Genomic DNA, 18,462 nt, shown 5'->3' with positions numbered 1-18,462 from the left:
GTGCGGGGAACCACAGGCCTTGAGCAGGATCGGGGGAGGGAGGAGAGCGGAGGAGCTTCCAGGCTGTAGCCTGCTGTTTATTGTATGATGTGAAGCAGGCAGTGCAGCCAGGACAGGTCTCCCCTCTCCGTATGATGTGTAGAGACAGGCCGCAATTATAGAATGTCAGCTGTACAGTGTTTGTTGGGAGTGGCCTATTATATGTAGGAGGGGCTTTTAATAATGGGCGGGGCTAAAATGGGCCACTTGACTGGATTTCCCCCCCAGGACTAAGGCTGCCAGCCCTCCCCTGAGTACAGCTCTCTGCTGCTTCCGTCAGTCCCTTTTCTTAATCTTCACTGGGGTCAATCTTAAAGGGTTTGGACCATCATAGACAAAGGGGGCATATCGCTAGAGAACGGAGCTGGGAAAGGTAGTGGCGGTCGTACAGCACAAGTGCAGCTCTGGCTTGGCTATTTCCGTCAGCTCCATAAAAATTAATGGGAGTGGTGGCCGTACAAGTGCGGTGCACTCCTATTCACATTTATGGGGAGAGCACATGGCGGTGGCTGGAACCCGACGTCCTCCAGCCATCACTCTCCCAGCTCTGCTCTCGGGCTACAACTCTGGGACCCGCACCTATCAGAAAAAGGGGGCATATCCTAGCGATATTCCCTCATTCTCTATGATGGGCCAACCCCTTTAATAATTGATGTGTAGTGTATACCTGCATTATTGCCACAGTACCAAATAAAGTACATTTAATATATCCTACATACTACACATCACACACTACTACATGCTACACATCACACACAAACCATTACATACTACACATCACACACACTAATACATACTACACCTCACACACACTATTATATACCGCACATCACAAACTATTAGACACTACACATCAAACACTATTACATACTACAAATCACACCCTATTACATACTACACATCAAACACTATTACATACTACACATCAAACACTATTACATACTACACATCACACCCTATTACATACTACACATCAAACACTATTACATACTACACATCACACCCTATTACATACTACACATCAAACACTATTACATACTACACATCACACCCTATTACATACTACACATCACACCCTATTACATACTACAATACACACATGCTATTAAATCTTACATATCACACACACTATTACATACTACACATCACACACTATTACATACTACACATCACACACTATTATATACTACACATCACACACTATTATATACTACACATCACACACTATTACATACTACACATCACACACACTATTGCATACTACACATCCCAAACATTATTACATACTACACATCACACACCATTATATACTAAACCTCACACACTAGCCCATACTAATACACACACTATTACATACTACATATCACACACACTATTACATACTACATATCACACACCATTAAATACTAAACCTCACACACCATTACATACTAAACCTCACACACTATTAAATACTAAAATACACACACTATTACATACTACATACTACAATACACACATTATTACATCTTACATATCACACACACTATTACATGCTACACATCACACACTATTACATGCTTCACATCACACACTATTACATACTACACATCACACACTATTACATACTACATACTACAATACACACATTATTACATCTTACATATCACACACACTATTACATACTACACATCACATACTATTACATACTACAATACACACATTATTACATCTTACACATCACACACACTATTACACACTACACATCACACACTATTGCATACTACATACTACAATACACACGTTATTACATCTTACCTATCACGCACACTATTACATGCTACACATCACACAATATTACATACTACACATCACACACTATTACATACTACACATCACACACTATTACATACTACTCATCACACACACTATTACATACTACTCATCACACACATTATTACATACTACATTTCCCACACACTATTACATACTACACATCACACACATTATTACATATTACACATCACACACTATTAGATACTGCACTTTACATACTATTACATACTACTAGGGTTGAGTGACGTACCTCTGCAGGAATACTTTACATTCAGACAATATGACAGCTATTACACACTATTACATACTACATACTACAATACACTTATTATTACATCTTACATATCGCACACACTATTACATACTACACACCACACACTATTACATACTACACATCACACACTATTACATACTACACATCACACACTAGTACATACTACATACTACAATACACACATTATTACATCTTACACATCACACACATTATTACATACTACACATCACACACTATTACATACTACACATCACACACACTATTACATACTACTCATCACACACAATATTACATACTACATTTCCCACACACTATTACATACTACACATCACACACACTATTACATACTACTCATCACACACAATATTACATACTACATTTCCCACACACTATTACATACTACACATCACACACTATTAGATACTGCACATTACATACTATTACATACTACTAGGGTTGAGTGACGTACCTCTGCAGGAATACTTTACATTCAGACAATATGACAGCTATTACACACTATTACATACTACATACTACAATACACTTATTATTACATCTTACATATCGCACACACTATTACATACTACACATCACACACTATTACATACTACATACTACAATACACACATTATTACATCTTACACATCACACACACTATTAGATACTACACATCACACACTATTAGATACTACACATCACACACTATTAGATACTACACATCACACATACTATTACATACTACACATCACACACTATTACATACTACATTTCCAACACACTATTACATACTACACATCACACACTATTAGATACTACACATCACACACTATTAGATACTACACATCACACATACTATTACATACTACACATCACACACTATTAGATACTACACACCACACACTATTACATACTACACATCACACACTATTACATACTACTAGGGTTGAGCGATGTACCTCTGCAGGAATACTTTACATTCAGACAATATGGCAGCTAAGGATCCTGCCCTAACTTCTCATATGTAATGCTGTCCCCCAATTGCCTATTTGCTTCCTGTATATAGCACGCTTGAGTTAGTAACACTACGTTGCCCCCCTTGTCTGCCGGGTTGACAACGACATCCTCCATACTGCCAATCCACTTTAAGGCAATTGGGGGGACAGCATTGCATATGAGAAGTTAGGGCAGGATCCCTTAGCTGCCATATTGTCTGAATTGAAAGTATTCCTGCAGAGGTACGTCGCGGCTGATTTTATTTCTGAAGCCATGTTAGATAAGCTTATACCGTGGCATCCCAGGAAACCCACCTGGTACTTTGTTCCTAAAGTACATAAATCCCTCACATCACCACCCGACCGTCCGATTGTGGCGGGCATTGGGTCAGTCACTAAGCCCCTTTCTAAATACCTGGACTGGTTACTTAGACCCCTACTTTCTAGTGTTCCCACATATCTGGGGGACACCAGTGATTTCCTCCGATTGCGACTCCCTCGACGTGGAGAGCCTTTATACAAGCATACCTCATAGTGTATGTGTCCTCCCTGGACAACCCTTTCACACAATACATTCAACTCTTTCTAAGATATGTCGATGACATTTTCATCATTTGATCTGGTACAGAAAACCAATGTAAGGAGCTTACCTAGATAGCAACAGTACGAACATGAAGTTCTGTTTAAATTTCGGGAACACCTCCCTGGAGTTTTTAGATGTTCTGGTATCCATTCAAGGAGATAACCTACATACAGCTTGATATCGTAAACCGTCAGCCACCAATTCTCTTTTACATTTTAATAGCTTCCATCATAAAAACATCAAGAAGTCTGTCCAATATGGTCAATTTATCCGCCTCCGATGAACCAATAGCGCGCAAGAAGGTTTCATTAGACAATCTCAGGAACTACAAAATAGGTTGCTATGTCGAGGTTATGTTCAGAAGAAGATAGAAAATGCCGGGTCATTCTAACAGGAAGAGCTTCTAAACAGAGGAAAACGTAATACACATAGTAATGAGAATAAGTGAGGCCTGGGCCAAGGTAACAAGTGCGGATGTCATAATGAGAATGAGTTTGTGCTCACATATAAATATAGTCCTGCGGCTGAATAGTCCTGCGGCCTACCTCAGTTCATCGCCGCCTCTGAAATCGTCCGCTCTCCTCAGGTTATACCTAGTGCGCACGCGCGGGATCTGGCTGAGGAGAGCGGACGTTAGAGAGGCGGCAATGAACTGAGGTAGGCGGCTCTAATGAAAGGGAAGGCGGCCATTTTCAATTCAGAAGGTGGCGCTGGGCACTGGAAGGAGATGGCTGCAGTCGGGCACCCTGCATCATGAGACGTCCCCTCGGACACATTTGGACGTTTTATATGATTATAGAACCACAGGCGCATTTGATAAGGTCACTTTAGGATTCTGTGTATTAGTAGGGACCTCGCCATATGTTTAGGTTATAGGCCTAATTTCTGATGACAGAACCCCTTTAAACGCATTATCAAAGAAAATTGGGACATATTGAAAGAGGAGACTGGTCTATCGAACCTCACTGAGAGCAGACCCATAGTAGCTTTTAGAAGATGCCACACTATCAAAGACAAGTTAGTCAGAAGTAGAGTACAGGCAAAGCCAGCCAGTACTTTTAAGCGTGGATTCTGCTCTTTTTGTGGTTTCAATAGCCAGCTGAAGTACCTGACGTTTGGAGGGGTCTCACATACTGCTACACAATTTATGACATGTAGAAGCACTCATGTCGTTTATTTGATTAAGTGTAAATGTGGGGCCTTTTATATTGGGAAGACAATAAGCCCTCTTTTGAAAGGTTTAGGGAACATCTTAACGCCTTGAGGACCGGGAAAGGCTGTACTAGGCTCATTGAGCACATCCATGATTTACATGGAGGCGAGCCACATTGCCTAAACTTCTCAGGTATAGAACTGGAGCCTGCCATGCCCTGCGGGGGTGATAGACACCGGGCAGTCCTGTGGAGAGAAGCCAGGTGGATCATGAAGCAGCCGCACTCGGTCCCCTTGGACTTAATGACAAAAATGACTTGAGTGTATTTATTTGACTCAGCTACACGGCCATTGTTCAGCTGTATTGTATACTCTGTGTCTGCAAGTAGCAATTTTAGTAACAAGTGTTTAACTTGTCAGTGTCGTCCTGAGAACTAGACGCAGTGTTAAAAGGCACTGACGCATACCGGCACAGTGAGGTCAGAGGCCAGACGAAGTGCCGTTACCGCTTTCATGTCTGTGCACTTTGCAGATATGCTCCTGCTTACCACTTTTATATGAAGAATAAAGGATTTCATTTCATCAGTGGTGAGTGCCGCCCATCTTTTTGCTTTTTCCTCTCTATTTTGCTCATATTATGGGACTTATAATTATAGGGCAGAGCACCACGTTCACTGATAAGAAGAAGAAAAATCCGGCACTGTAGATGCTTTGCAGTAGAAATCTTCCATTTATTACAGGAACATAAATCCCCGTACAGACAATGCAGACACAAGCGGTACTCTGTTGACGCGTTTCGGACAAAGTCCTTAGTCGTAGCACAGGTGGGAGCTGGACTGAGACCATATATACTTCCTTTAAAGATTTCACTCCCACAAGGTGGGAGTGGAAATGGGATAAGGAATTAGTCCAGCCAGCATCGTACACCTGGGAGCAATCACATGCGGTTGTAGCACTGACCAGCATACCAAAGAGCGCGGTCTACAATAATATGTGGCTATGTCAGTGCGACAAAAAACGCATGATGTAAACAGACAAATACGGTAACAAAACAATATAAAATACATATTAAAATCAAAGATGAATCTATCAACAAACAATGGCACAATGCATTCGGATTCATAATTACGATAAACATGTTTTGAGAACAAATCATTGGTAAAAATTACACGAGTTCTCATTTATATTTTTTATTTTTTGTTTAATACTTTTTTATTTTCAGAAAAATAGAAATCTACAACATTCCAATTCAATATCAAAAGCAGTACAATACGACATGTTCTCATCTTGTATTAATTCTCCCTCTTGTTTTATACCCTCCCACCCCCTTTTTTTTTTCCCCGCGGAGCTACCGTCATTGCACCTAGTGTTATCATTTCCAATTACCCCATATCCGCAGCCAGGCTGCTTTTTTTCCCACTGTTTGGGCAAGACTGTTCATACAGCTTCACCCTGTTCATCCATCCATTCCTGGAAATTAGGATATTTAGTGGAGCCCCAATGTTTAACTATTATTATTTTGGCCAAGGCAATGCCCCGAAGCCAAAGTAGTTGCTGGGTTTTATTTTTATCTGTCTCTGGAAAAAATACCCAGAATCGCATAATCAATGTGTGCTTCGTATTTCATGGGGGAGCTATTCTGCAGTTTACGAAATATTTTAATCCAGTAATCTTTTATCCCCGGGCATTCCCACAGCAAGTGTTTGTAGTCTCCTCTGTCTTTGTTACATTTATAGCAGTTCTGTTCTCTGTCTTTATAAATAGTATGCAATAGTGCTGGTGTGTAGTAGAGACGGTGTATAATTTTCAAAAGAATCCACGCATGGGCAGGGGAGACCATGGACCTTTTAATATTTTTAAAAACAATATTCCACGGGATAGGATCCACATTCTGCAGATCTTTTTCCCATTTAGCCTCAGCTCTAAATGTGATCGATTTTGTGTATTCATATTTTAACTTATGGGCAGGGCTGAACACATATTGGTCGTGGGTAAGGCATGCCAAACCTGAACTATATGGCTGAGTTGTGCCTGGAGCCACGGGCGTGGGTAGGCCTTGAGAGGGCAAAAAGTCAAGGACACCATGTTGACTAGACCAATTTATTCATATTTTTCCAACACGCATGACCTATAACGCCAATAACTGAAAAGCCTGGGAGATTTCCCTGTGTGGATTGGGAATGTACCTGCTGAAGCAAGACGGTCTCCAGCACCCCATTGATCGGATAACATGAGCGGGGACCTGGTGTCTTGAAGCTGACGATGCTACCCCGATGCGGAATGAATGGTCCGAAATGATTCTTGGGTCATATCAAAGACCTGCTGCCAGGTAGCGGATATGGGAGGTGAATTGGTTTGAAGAGAGTGGCTTGTTCTTGAAGGGCAGGAGAGGACTGTCAGAAGACAATTCCCTGAACAACTCGCTGGACACTGGCTGTCTGCGGGTGGATTCCCCTGAGAGCCGCCTTGATGGCCTGGTTGGACAAAAATGGAAGAGCGACCTGGGTTACTAAGTATGAAGTGGTGTTGGAGGCCTGCTAGGTATAATTTTATGCTATTGTACAAAAGTTTTTGTTGGGAGTGACAGAAAGCTATGAACGCCAATATGTAAGATATTTTGTCCCAGCCGCCCTGAGGATAGAGAAGCCTGAATCTATCGAAAGCATTTAACCCGGCTCGATGATTCCTGGTCGTATTTGGAGCTAAAGAATGCCGTATGATGTGTTTCGCTGTTGCAACCAACGACTCTAACCCATGATTCGAAGCTATCGGGACCTGTAATTGGGTGAAAGTTTCTGTTAAAACCTAAGCCGGGCGAGTAAGGATGCTGCTTCTCGACTATCAGGAAGTTATCCAGATAGTGAATGACCATCTTTAGATCGCCATGGTGGACCAAGATCCAGTGGAGAGCCTTTTCCAGCTGGTCAAATATCCAGGGACTGTTTTTGCAGCCGAAAGTGAGACGGTTGGCGAAATAGAACTTGTTGGACCATCTGATGCCATAACAACCCCAAAGCTGCCCCCGGATAGGCTGCAGCTTAAAAGCGCCGGCTATATCTGCTTTCATAAGCCAAGAGCCCTTGCCCGAGAGCAAGATTAATTGTACTGCCTCGTCGATGGAAGAATATTGCATTGAATATTCGTCTGATGGTATCAGTTAATTCAAGCTTGGAGTAGAAAAAGCATGTGGAGCGGACAGGTCATAAATTAGGCGTTTTTTATTCGGCCGATGTGGCTGATTGGTGTCTGCTTAACAGACACCAAACTCAACTACGATGACTGTTTTGAAACATTGCCAATTGGATTAATGCACCAGCGCTTGAAAGGAATATCGGTGAAGGGGCCTAATAGAGAACCCTTGCTAACCTCTGCCTGGATCAGTGTCTTAACTGCTTCTGGATCACAACTGGCTGATAGCAGATTTTGACCCTCCCAATTAGACTGAGGAAGGCCAATTATCCCCGTATGGAAACCTTTGTGGAAGCCTGAAATCGAAAAATCCACAAAGACACGGTCTTGGTGATCTTTTAAGAGTACCGACAGTAGGTTGACGTTAACGTCGGTTAGTCATAATTGTTTAGAAGCCTTCCTAGGGCACGTGGCACTATGGTGGGCTCTGAAACATAGAGAACAAATATGGAGAGCCCTACACTCGTTGAATGCACAACTCCCTTGGTTGAAATTGTTGCATAACTGGCTCTTACCAAGGTACACTATAGGCCTGCCCAGTTTGTCAACCGCGCTGGAGGAGTATGCATAAAATAGGACCTACCGGAGCCTAAGCCCTTGTTGCACATTTCTTACCTTACAGAGGCTTTTATCTTATTTAAAAACGATAGCGGCCGGAAGACTTCCAGGAATCTGAGGAGAACATGAAGTAGACTCAATATCGTAACCGTGGAGATAGGATGAGAAACGCGAGATCTCTTGACGATCCAGGAGACTCCTAACTAAAGACTGAGCCTGGATAAACTAAAGGGACGTGTGAAAAAAGACTTGGCCTAGATAAACCTGATAACAAACCATGACATATAGCGTAGAATCAGCAGCGGCTGAACCTGGGCGATCCAGGTGACACACAACATTTGACTCGTCCTGGGCGATCCAGGTAACATACATTCAATTCGGCCTGGGCGATCCAGGTAACAAGACAAATGACATATAGCATGGTAACTGAAATGGATGAACCTGGGCGATCCAGGTGACGTACAACATTTAACTCGTCCTGGGCGATCCAGGTAACACACAACATTTGACTTGTCCTGGGCAATCCAGGTAACATACAACATTTAACTCATCCTTGGCGATCCAGGTAACATACAAATGACATATAGCATGGTAACTGCAGTGGCGGAACCTGGGCGATCCAGGTGACATACAACATTTAACTCGTCCTGGGAGATCCAGGTAACACACAAACATGTAACTTGGCCTGGACGATCCAGGTAATACACAACATTAAACTCGTCCTGGGTGATCCAGGTAACACACAAACATGTAACTTGGCCTGGACGATCCAGGTAACACACAACATTAAACTCGTCCTGGGTGATCCAGGTAACACACAAACATGTAACTTGGCCTGGACGATCCAGGTAACACAAAACATTTAACTCGTACTGGGTGATCCAGGTAACAAGACAAATTACATATAGCATGGTAACTGAAATGGCTGAACCTGGGCGATCCAGGTGACGTACAACATTTAACTCGTCCTGGGCGATCCAGGTAACACACAACATTTAACTTGTCCTGGGCGATCCAGATAACATACAACATTTAACTCATCCTGGGCGATCCAGGTAACATACAAATGACATATAGCATGGTAACTGCAGTGGCGGAACCTGGGCGATCCAGGTGACATACAACATTTAACTCGTCCTGGGCGATCCAGGTAACACACAAACATGTAACTTGGCCTGGACGATCCAGGTAACACACAACATTAAACTCGTCCTGGGCGATCCAGGTAACACACAAACATGTAACTTGGCCTGGACGATCCAGGTAACACACAACATTTAACTCGTCCTGGGCGATCCAGGTGACACATAAACATGTAACTTGGCCTGAACGATCCAGGTAACACACGACATTAAACTCGTCCTGGGCGATCCAGGTGACACACAAACATGTAACTTGGCCTGGGCGATCCAGGTAATATACAACATTTAACTCGTCCTGGGCGATCCAGGTAACACGCAACATTTAACTCTTCCTGGGCAATCCAGGTAACACACAAACATGTAACTTGGCCTGGGCGATCCAGGTAACATACAACATTTTTATTCGGCCTGGACGATCCAGTTGACAAGACAGTGACGTGGCGTAGCATCAAGAGCGAGCTGAACCTGGGCGATCCAGGTGACATACGACACTTAACTCGGCCCGGGGCGATCCAGGTGACAAGACAAACATGTAACTTGGCCTGGACGATCCAGGTAACACACATTTAACTCGTCCTGGGCGATCCAGGTAACAGACAAACATGTAACTTGGCCTGGACAATCCAGGTAACACACAACATTTAACTCTTCCTGGGCAATCCAGGTAACACACAAACATGTAACTTGGCCTGGGCGATCCAGGTAACATACAGCATTTAACTCTTCCTGGGCGATCCAGGTAACACACAACATTTAACTCGGCCTGGGCGATCCAGGTGACAAGACAAATGGCATATAGCAATTTAACTGCCTTCACTCTCCACTGTTGACTCATGCTCAGGCAAGCCACACGCCGCAAAAACGCTGGAGCAAGTCACGTGCAAGTGGACCCCTGATCCAGCGTGGCACAGCCTTCATGTCACAGCACAGCCCCAGCCTAAAACAACCCGAATGAGCCCTTAATTCTTGCCACCAACACAGCTGAGCTCCGGGCTGCGTCCGCACGACTCGCTGCCGGCACCCGGCGCACACCCTGCTTCCCCCTGTGACGCCTTTGCCAACCTGCGCAAGATAATGATAGGGAAAGTCTGGACATGCTTGTATTTATGAGTGTGCTGCGCCCCTGGCCGCCTTTCAAGGGGAGCCTAGAATTTGTACTCTGTCCCTAACTGAACATGGCTACCCCCGACTGCCTATTTCCTGCCACCGAAGGAGCTCCGGAAGGCAGAGCAAGCGGTGGACGTGTGCAGGAGGGTCATTTCTTCTGCGCTCAGCTAAACATGCCTGTGGAGGCCCGGCGGTCGCGTGTGCGTTCCACCGTGAACAGCACACCATCCGTGAGAAGGGGAGCCCGACCCGTGGCCGCAAGTATACGGCGGGCTCCATTGGACAGGTACTTACTTGGTGACGGACCAAAAAACACTTTAAATGTTGCACTATACCGTGTAGCGGACCAAAACTTTGAAAACAACCATGACGCTTGCACGTGCCGGCAGCTAGATGTGGCTCCTCCTATGAAAGTAAGTGAGACACACCACCGGTGGATAGGAGTGGTGGGTATATATAGGGCACTGACACCCTGCCCACAAATACAGGCTGACATCAGCCTTAATACTTTGCATAGATGTGCGATATAGCGGAAGTGTTTAGTGTCATGTCGTGGCAGAAATCTACAAAAGTGTTCCGTGCGATATTTTAATAGTTCTTATTTTCCGTGTAGTGTATAGCGTTTTGTAGCTGTTTGTATCGGAATTTATCAATGAATCCTATTGTGGTGTCAGGGAGGATTTCGTTTAGAGGCTTAATCTGTCCTTTATCAAAAACCTGTGCAATTAAATGTTTTTCCCAATATTCAACATCACCTAGTTGCATAACTTGTGGTAAGTGTGCGTTCCCCCACAGGGGGTGTAGTGAACCGCTTGGGATACTCCAGCCATGCGTCTAACTTGTTGCCAAATGTACCCAAGCATTCTACTAAACGGGTTTGTTATTGTTTCCTTCTCAATTGGACCCTTTTCGAGAATGTAGAAAAGATCCTCCCAAGGTCCGCAGTGCTCCCCAAAAATAAGCCGTATACATTTATTCTTTCGGTTCCTCACACACCATCTCAACTGTGCAGCCACATAATATCCTTTTAGAAAAGGGACAGAGATTCCACCCTCTTCTTTATATAAATATTGTATTTTAATTCTAACTCGTTTGTGCCCCCATATTAATTCATTGAAAATGGTCTCCAGTTTTTTAAAAACATATCTTCTACCGTTATTGAGCTTGCATTAAGTACATATAAAAGCATTGGTAATAATGTCATTTTATAAGGGCTATAAGGGGGAGCTTTAACCATGTTCTAATTTTTTTCCTTAACTTTAACTATTATTGGGAGTATATTCAGTTTCTTATAATATTCCAGTTTGGTCCCGATATGGATGCCCAGATATAGTAGAGATTCTGATGGGGTCAGTGTACTAACCCGGGGAAAGTTCCTATACCCTCTCCCCCAAAAAAAGTAGAGTATCGTCCGCATACAGACTTATTTTGTCGGCTTCTCCCTCACATCCAAAGCCCTGTATTTCCTCATCTGCTCTAATTTTGCATGCCATTGGCTCCAGGAACAATGAAAAGAGTAAAGGGGAGAGGGGGCATCCCTGACGCGTTCCTCGGGTCAGTGGAAAAGAGGTAGAGTATTCCCCATTAACTCGAACCCTGGATACCGGGTTTTGATACAGAATGCGAACCCATCTGGAGAAATATTCACCTATCTTCAGCCGTGACATCACTCTCCAGAGGAAGGGCCACTCCACCCTGTCGAACGCCTTAGCCGCGTCAAGAGACAGTATGGAGCAGTCCTCCCCATCCCCCATCTGAATATTCAGGAAGGCCCTCCTTACATTATCCTGTATATCCCTTTTAGGAATGAACCCAGTTTGGTCCGTGTGAACGACTTTATGAATAACGACTTTTAATCTGTTGGCCAACAGTTTTGCAAGGATTTTATAATCTGTGTTCAACAGAGAGATGGGACGATAAGATGTAACTGACAACGGGTCTTTCCCCTTTTTGGGGATTAGTGTGATGGTTGCTTCCATCCATGAGGAAGGTAGAGAGCCCAGTATCAATGATTGGTTTAATACCTCCAACATTTGGGGGAGGATAATTCCCTCATGTTTTCGGTATACCTAGAATGGGAAACCATCCAACCCTGGGGACGTATTACCCTTGATGGATTTTAGCGTAGTTTGTCACTCACTCAGTTGGATCGGTCTATTCAACCAGTCAATGTCTTGTTTGTCAAATTCCGGAATCTTAAATCTTAATGTTATCTAGGTATTGATCTATTTTTCCTCCCTGATCTATGGGCCCAGCCTGGTATAGCATGGAGAAATATCGAGTGAATTCCCCTAGGATATCAGCAAGGTCTCTTAAAATGTTTCCTGCCTCTGTCCTAATTCCCATAATGTTGTAAAATCCTATTTTTAAATGTACGTGATGTGTTGCCTTCATACATTAGATCGCATAGTGTGCAAAGAGTCACATAAATGACACCAGTGGGGTTGCAATTAATGCATGTTTTAATCGGAAAAGTGAGAGAATGATCTGCGTTCTGGAACGATTTAGTGATGTTGACAAAATTGCACGTTTTGCAAGGATGAGAACCATATTTGGTAAAACCCTTGTATTGTAACCAGGAGCCTGATTTAATTTTAGTAGATGGATACAATGAGGGTGATAAGGAATTGGCGAAAGTAGGAGCCCTCCTGGAAACTTTACTACAGCCGTCCCTCAAGATGTCATAAAGAACATCATCATCATAAAATATCGGCAAGCAGTTAATAACAATGCGCCGTATTTCTGTAAATTGTCTGCTGTACGTAAGGACAAGGGTCGTTAAGTTCTCTTTGTTTTGTGTATTTACATTTTTTACAGGGTGCTGTGGTTCCATTGGTGTTTGCGGCTGATTAGCATTGAGGCCTCCAGATTCCCAAAAAGTTGGGACACTATACAAATTGTGATTAAAAACTGAATGCAATGATGTGGAGGTGCCAACTTCTAATATTTTATTTTATTCAGAATAGAACATAAATAACGGACCAAAAGTTTAAACTGAGAAAATGTACTATTTTAAGAGAAAAATATGTTGAATCAGAATTTCACGGTGTCAACAAATCCCCAAAAAGTTGGGACAAGGCCATTTTCACCACTGTGTGGCATCTCCCCTTCTTCTTACAACACTCAACAGACGTCTGGGGACCGAGGAGACCAGTTTCTCAAGTTTAGAAATAGGAAAGCTCTCCCATTCTTGTGTAATACAGGCCTCTAACTGTTCAATCGTCTTGGGCCTTCTTTGTTGCACCTTCCTCTTTATGATGCGCCAAATGTTCTCTATAGGTGAAAGATCTGGACTGCAGACTGGCCATTTCAGTACCCGGATCCTTCTCCTACGCAGCCATGATGTTGTGATTGATGCAGAATGTGGTCTGGCATTATCTTGTTGAAAAATGCAGGGTCTTCCCTGAAAGAGATGACATCTGGATGGGAGCATATGTTGTTCTAGAACCTGAATATTTTTTTGCATTGATGGTGCCTTTCCAGACATGCAAGCTGCCCATGCCACACGCACTCATGCAACCCCATACCATCAGAGATGCAGGCTTCTGAACTGAGCGTTGATAACAACTTGGGTTGTCCTTGTCCTCTTTGGTCCGGATGACATGGCGTCCCAGATTTCAAAAAATAACTTTGAATCGTGACTCGTCTGACCACAGAACAGTCTTCCATTTTGCCACACTCCATTTTAAATGATCCCTGGCCCAGTGAAAACGCCTGAGCTTGTGGATCTTGCTTAGAAATGGCTTCTTCTTTGCACTGTAGAGTTTCAGCTGGCAACGGCGGATGGCACGGTGGATTGTGTTCACTGACAATGGTTTCTGGAAGTATTCCTGAGCCCATTCTGTGATTTCCTTTACAGTAGCATTCCTGTTTGTGGTGCAGTGTCGTTTAAGGGCCCGGAGATCCCGGGAATCCAGTATGGTTTTACGGCCTTGACCCTTACGCACAGAGATTGTTCCAGATTCTCTGAATCTTCGGATGATGTTATGCACAGTTGTTGATGATAGATGCAAAGTCTTTGCAATTTTTCGCTGGGTAACACCTTTCTGATATTGCTCCACTATCTTTCTGCGCAACATTGTGGGAATTGGTGATCCTCTACCCATCTTGGCTTCTGAGAGACACTGCCACTCTGAGAAGCTCTTTTTATACCCAATCATGTTGCCAATTGACCTAATTAGTGTTAATTGGTCTACCAGCTCTTCGTTATGCTCAAATTTACTTTTTCCAGCCTCTTATTGCTACTTGTCCCAACTTTTTGGGGATTTGTTGACACCGTGAAAATTTTAATCAACGTATTTTTCCTTTAACCACTTCAACCCCGCTAGCTAAAACCCCCTTCATGACCAGGCCACTTTTTACACTTCTGCACTACACTACTTTCACCGTTTATTGCTCGGTCATGCAACTTACCACCCAAATGAATTTTACCTCCTTTTCTTCTCACTAATAGAGCTTTCATTTGGTGGTATTTAATTGCTGCTGACATTTTTACATTTTTTGTTATTAATCGAAATTTAACGATTTTTTAGCAAAAAAATGACATTTTTCACTTTCAGCTGTAAAATTTTGCAAAAAAAACGACATCCATATATAAATTTTTCGCTAAATTTATTGTTCTACATGTCTTTGATAAAAAAAAAATGTTTGGGCAAAAAAAAAAAATGGTTTGGGTAAAAGTTATAGCGTTTACAAACTATGGTACAAAAATGTGAATTTCCACTTTTTGAAGCAGCTCTGACTTTCTGAGCACCTGTCATGTTTCCTGAGGTTCTACAATGCCCAGACAGTAGAAAAACCCCACAAATGACCCCATTTCGGAAAGTAGACACCCTAAGGTATTCGCTGATGGGCATAGTGAGTTCATAGAACTTTTTATTTTTTGTCACAAGTTAGCGGAAAATGATGATTTTTATTTTATTTTTTTTTTTCTTACAAAGTCTCATATTCCACTAACTTGCGACAAAAAATAAAATATTCTAGGAACTCGCCATGCCCCTCACGGAATACCTTGGGGTGTCTTCTTTCCAAAATGGGGTCACTTGTGGCGTAGTTATACTGCCCTGGCAATTTAGGGGCCCAAATGTGTGAGAAGTACTTTGCAATCAAAATCAAAAAATAAAAAATTCTAGGAACTCGCCGTGCCCCTCACGGAATACCTTGGGGTGTCTTCTTTCCAAAATGGGGTCACTTGTGGCGTAGTTATACTGCCCTGGCAATTTAGGGGCCCAAATGTGTGAGAAGTACCTTGCAATCAAAATGTGTAAAAAAATGGCCTGCGAAATCCGAAAGGTGCACTTTGGAATATGTGCCTCTTTGCCCACCTTGGCTGCAAAAAAGTGTCACACATCTGGTATCGCCGTACTCAGGAGAAGTTGGGGAATGTGATTTGGGGTGTCATTTTACATATACCCATGCTGGGTGAGAGAAATATCTTGGCAAAAGACAACTTTTCCAATTTTTTTATACAAAGTTGGCATTTGACCAAGATATTTTTCTCACCCAGCATGGGTGTATGTAAAATGACACCCCAAAACACATTCCCCAACTTCTCCTGAGTACGACGATACCAGATGTGTGACACTTTTTTGCAGCCAAGGTGGGCAAAGGTGCCCAAATTCCTTTTAGGAGGGCATTTTTAGACATTTGGATCCCAGACTTCTTCTCACACTTTCGGGACCCTAAAAAGCCAGGGCAGTATAAATACCCCACATGTGACCCCACTTTGGAAAGAAGACACCCCAAGGTATTCAATGAAGGGCCTGGCGAGTTCATAGAATTATTTTTTTTTGCATAAGTTAGCGGAAATTGTTTTTTGTTTGTTTTTTCTCACAAAGTCTCACTTTCCGCTAACTTAGGACAAAAATTTCAATCTTTCATGGACTCAATATGCCCCTCAGCGAATACCTTGGGGTGTCTTCTTTCCGAAATGGGGTCACATGTGGGGTATTTATACTGCCCTGGCTTTTTAGGGGCCCTAAAGCGTGAGAAGAAGTCTGGAATATAAATGTCTAAAAATGTTTACGCATTTGGATTCCGTGAGGGGTATGGTGAGTTCATGTGAGATTTTATTTTTTGACACAAGTTAGTGGAATATGAGACTTTTAGTAAGAAAAAACAAACAAAAAAAATATATATTTCCGCTAACTTGGGCCAAAAAAATGTCTGAATGGAGCCTTACAGGGGGTGATCAATGACAGGGGGGGTGATCAATGACAGGGGGGTGATCAATGACAGGGGGGTGATCACCCATATAGACTCCCTGATCACCCCCCTGTCATTGATCACCCCCCTGGTAAGGCTCCATTCAGACGTCCGTATGATTTTTACGGATCCATGGATACATGGATCGGATCCGCAAAACACATGCGGACGTCTGAATGGAGCCTTACAGGGGGGTGATCAATGACAGGGGGTTATCAGGGAGTGTATATGGGTGATCACCCCCCCTGTCATTGATCACCCTCCTGTAAGGCTCCATTCAGACGTCCGTATGATTTTTACGGATCCATGGATACATGGATCGGATCCGCAAAACACATGCGGACGTCTGAATGGAGCCTTACAGGGGGGTGATCAATGACAGGGGGTGATCAGGGAGTGTATATGGGTGATCACGCCCCTGTCATTGATCACCCCCCTGTAAGGCTCCATTCAGACGTCCGAATGATTTTTACGGATCCATGGATACATGGATCGGATCCGCAAAACACATGCGGACGTCTGAATGGAGCCTAACAGGGGGGTGATCAATGACAGGGGGTGATCAGGAAGTGTATATGGGTGATCACGCCCCTGTCATTGATCACCCCCCTGTAAGGCTCCATTCAGACGTCCGTATGATTTTTACGGATCCATGGATACATGGATCGGATCCGCAAAACACATGCAGACGTCTGAATGGAGCCTTACAGGGGGGTGATAAATGACAGGGGGGGTGATCAATGACAGGGGGTGATCAGGGAATCTATATGGGTGATCACCCGCCTGTCATTGATCACCCCCCTGTAAGGCTCCATTTAGACGTCCGCATGTGTTTTGCGGATCCGATCCATGTATCCATGGATCCGTAAAAATCATACGGACGTCTGAATGGAGCCTTACAGGGGGGTGATCAATGACAGGGGGGTGATCAATGACAGAGGGTGATCAGGGAATCTATATGGGTGATCACCCACCTGTCATTGATCACCCCCCTGTAAGGCTCCATTCAGACGTCCGTATGTGTTTTGCGGATCCGATCCATGTATCCGTGGATCCGTAAAAATCATACGGACGTCTGGAAGGAGCCTGACAGGGGGGTGATCAATGACAGGGGGGTGATCAATGACAGGGGGGTGATCAGGGAGTTTATATGGGGTGATCATGGGTGATCAGGGGTTCATAAGGGGTTAATAAGTGACGGGGGGGTGTAGTGTAGTGTGGTGTTTGGTGCGACTTTACTGAGCTACCTGTGTCCTCTGGTGGTCGATCCAAACAAATGGGACCACCAGAGGACCAGGTAGCAGGTATATTAGACGCTGTTATCAAAACAGCGTCTAATATACCTGTTAGGGGTTAAAAAAAATCACATCTCCAGCCTGCCAGCAAGCGATCGCCGCTGGCAGGCTG

The sequence above is a fragment of the Bufo gargarizans genome, chromosome 1 (assembly GCF_014858855.1).
Source record: "Bufo gargarizans isolate SCDJY-AF-19 chromosome 1, ASM1485885v1, whole genome shotgun sequence".
NCBI classification, from domain to species: Eukaryota; Metazoa; Chordata; class Amphibia; order Anura; family Bufonidae; genus Bufo; species Bufo gargarizans.
Note: the sequence above shows the minus strand (reverse complement) of the source record.